Here is a 4,140-nt window from a genome sequence, read left to right on the forward strand (position 1 = left end):
CTGCTAAAACTACAACTCCCGCCCCTGCTACGACTACTAAAACTACAACTGCTGCCTCTGCTAAAACTACAACTCCCGCCCCTGCTACAACTCCCGCCCCTGCTAAAACTACTAAAACTACAACTCCCGCCCCTGCTAAAACTACCAAAACTACAACTGCTGCCTCTGCTAAAACTACAACTCCCGCCCATGCTAAAACTACTAAAACTACAACTCCCGCCCCTGCTAAAACTACCAAAACTACAACTGCTGCCTCTGCTAAAACTACAACTCCCGCCCATGCTAAAACTACCAAAACTACAACTGCTGCCTCTGCTAAAACTACAACTCCCGCCCCTGCTAAAACTACTAAAACTACAACTGCCGCCCCTGCTAAAACTACCAAAACTACAACTGCTGCCTCTGCTAAAACTACAACTCCCGCCCCTGCTAAAACTACTAAAACTACAACTGTTGCCCCTGCTAAAACTACTAAAACTACAACTGTTGCCCCTGCTACGACTACTAAAACTACAACTCCCGCCCCTGCTAAAACTACTAAAACTATAGCTTCTGCCCCTGCTAAAAAAACAACAACTCCTGCCCCTGCTAAAACTACTAAAACTACAACTACTGCCCCTACTAAAAAAAACTACAACTCCTGCCCCTGCTACGACTACTAAAACTACAAAAGCTGCCCCTGCTAAAACTACGAAAACTACCACTGCTGCCCCTGCTAAAACTACGAAAACTACCACTGCTGCCCCTGCTATGACTACGAAAACTACAACTGCTGCCCCTGCTACGACTACTAAAACTACAAATGCTGCCCCTGCTAAAACTACAACTCCCGCCCCTGCTACGACTACTAAAACTACAACTGCTGCCTCTGCTAAAACTACAACTCCCGCCCCTGCTACAACTCCCGCCCCTGCTAAAACTACCAAAACTACAACTGCTGCCCCTGCTAAAACTACAACTCCCGCCCCTGCTAAAACTACTAAAACTACAACTGTCACCCCTGCTATGACTACGAAAACTACCACTGCTGCCCCTGCTAAAACTAGTAAAACTACAACTGTCACCCCTGCTATGACTACAAAAACTACCACTGCTGCCCCTGCTAAAACTACGAAAACTACCACTGCTGCCCCTGCTAAAACTACTAAAACTACAACTGTCGCCCCTGCTATGACTACGAAAACTACAACTGCTGACCCTGCTAAAACTACAACTCCCGCCCCTGCTACGACTACTAAAACTACAACTGCTGCCTCTGCTAAAACTACAACTCCCGCCCCTGCTAAAACTACCAAAACTACAACTGCTGCCCCTGCTAAAACTACCAAAACTACAACTGCTGCCCCTGCTAAAACTACAACTCCCGCCCCTGCTAAAACTACCAAAACTACAACTGCTGCCCCTGCTAAAACTACAACTCCCGCCCTTGCTAAAACTACTAAAACTACAACTGCTGCCCCTGCTAGGACCACGAAAACTACAACTCCCGCCCCTGCTACGACTACAAAAACTACGATTCACGCCCTTGCTAAAACTACTAAAACTACAACTCCTGCCCCTGCTAAAACTACTAAAACTACAACTACTGCCCCTGCTAAATCTACAACTCCCGCCCTTGCTAAAACTACTAAAACTACAACTGCTGCCCCTGCTAGGACCACGAAAACTACAACTCCCGCCCCTGCTACGACTACAAAAACTACGATTCACGCCCTTGCTAAAACTACTAAAACTACAACTCCTGCCCCTGCTAAAACTACTAAAACTACAACTACTGCCCCTGCTAAATCTACAACTCCCGCCCTTGCTAAAACTACTAAAACTACAACTGCTGCCCCTGCTAGGACCACGAAAACTACAACTCCCGCCCCTGCTACGACTACAAAAACTACGATTCACGCCCTTGCTAAAACTACTAAAACTACAACTCCTGCCCCTGCTAAAACTACTAAAACTACAACTCCTGCCCCTGCTAAAACTAATAAAACTACAACTCCCGCCCTTGCTAAAACTACTAAAACTACAACTGCTGCCCCTGCTAGGACCACGAAAACTACAACTCCCGCCCCTGCTACGACTACAAAAACTACGATTCACGCCCTTGCTAAAACTACTAAAACTACAACTCCTGCCCCTGCTAAAACTACTAAAACTACAACTACTGCCCCTGCTAAATCTACAACTCCCGCCCTTGCTAAAACTACTAAAACTACAACTGCTGCCCCTGCTAGGACCACGAAAACTACAACTCCCGCCCCTGCTACGACTACAAAAACTACGATTCACGCCCTTGCTAAAACTACTAAAACTACAACTCCTGCCCCTGCTAAAACTACTAAAACTACAACTCCTGCCCCTGCTAAAACTAATAAAACTACAACTGCTGCCCCTGCTAAAACTAATAAAACTACAACTCCTGCCCCTGCTACGACTACTAAATCTACAACTACTGCCCCTGTTAAAACTAATAAAACTACAACTACTGCCCCTGCTAAAAAAAACTACAACTACTGCCCCTGCTAAAACTAATAAAACTACAACTCCTGCCCCTGCTAAAACTACTAAAACTACAACTCCTGCCCCTGCTAAAACTAATAAAACTACAACTGCTGCCCCTGCTAAAACTAATAAAACTACAACTCCTGCCCCTGCTACGACTACTAAATCTACAACTACTGCCCCTGTTAAAACTAATAAAACTACAACTACTGCCCCTGCTAAAAAAAACTACAACTACTGCCCCTGCTAAAACTAATAAAACTACAACTCCTGCCCCTGCTAAAACTACTAAAACTACAACTCCTGCCCCTGCTAAAACTAATAAAACTACAACTGCTGCCCCTGCTAAAACTAATAAAACTACAACTCCTGCCCCTGCTACGACTACTAAATCTACAACTACTGCCCCTGTTAAAACTAATAAAACTACAACTACTGCCCCTGCTAAAAAAAACTACAACTACTGCCCCTGCTAAAACTAATAAAACTACAACTCCTGCCCCTGCTAAAACTACTAAAACTACAACTCCTGCCCCTGCTAAAACTAATAAAACTACAACTGCTGCCCCTGCTAAAACTAATAAAACTACAACTCCTGCCCCTGCTACGACTACTAAATCTACAACTACTGCCCCTGTTAAAACTAATAAAACTACAACTACTGCCCCTGCTAAAAAAAACTACAACTACTGCCCCTGCTAAAACTAATAAAACTACAACTCCTGCCCCTGCTACGACTACGAAAACTACGATTCCCCCCCCTGCTAAAACTACAACTGCTGCCCCTGCTACGACTACTAAAACTACAACTACTGCCCCTGATGCTGCTTTCACTAAAAGTACTACTCCTGCTTCTCCCTCTACATTAAATCAGTGAAGCAGTCTGACTCCACAGGGAGGAAATAAATCTGAATTAATTTGAATTATTTAATTGTTCACTTCCTCTCAGTTAATTGGTCCTTGAGTTAATGAAGTAAATTAGACAGGAAGCCATGATGAGTCGGCTCATCACAGGCTGCAGGAGAGAGTGTGTGTGTTTCAGCGCAGATCCATGGACCTAAATGACAGTTTGTCAAATGTTATGGTGAATTTGTGTTTGTCTTAGAAATGGAAGGCTCTGATTGGCTGTAATGTCATACGTTTGGCTGAAGCTCGAGCGAAATCAGCGTTAATGTCGCCACCTGTGTGATGTGCATGTGTGACTGACTTCACTGTCGGAACTGGCTTCTCATCAAACATGGTGATGTTCAGGTGAAGGGAAGTGATGTGGGGGAACTTGTGTCATGTGAAAGACGCACAGACGGGATCAAAGAAGTGGACGTAGAAACATTTTCTCAGAGACTTCTATACAATCACACTTCTTTCTGCAGCCGCTGGAGTCGCCCCCTGCTGGCTGCTGGAGAGGACGCAGGTTTAAGTCGCCCCCTGCTGGCTGCTGGAGAGGACGCAGGTTTAAGTCGCCCCCTGCTGGCTGCTAGAGAGGACGCAGGTTTAAGTCGCCCCCTGCTGGCCGCTGGAGAGGACGCAGGTTTAAGTCGCCCCCTGCTGGCCGCTGGAGAGGACGCAGGTTTAAGTCGCCCCCTGCTGGCCGCTGGAGAGGACGCAGGTTTAAGTCGCCCCCTGCTGGCCGCTGGAGAGGAC

Source organism: Micropterus dolomieu, linkage group LG19 (genome assembly GCF_021292245.1).
Source record: "Micropterus dolomieu isolate WLL.071019.BEF.003 ecotype Adirondacks linkage group LG19, ASM2129224v1, whole genome shotgun sequence".
NCBI lineage: Eukaryota > Metazoa > Chordata > Actinopteri > Centrarchiformes > Centrarchidae > Micropterus > Micropterus dolomieu.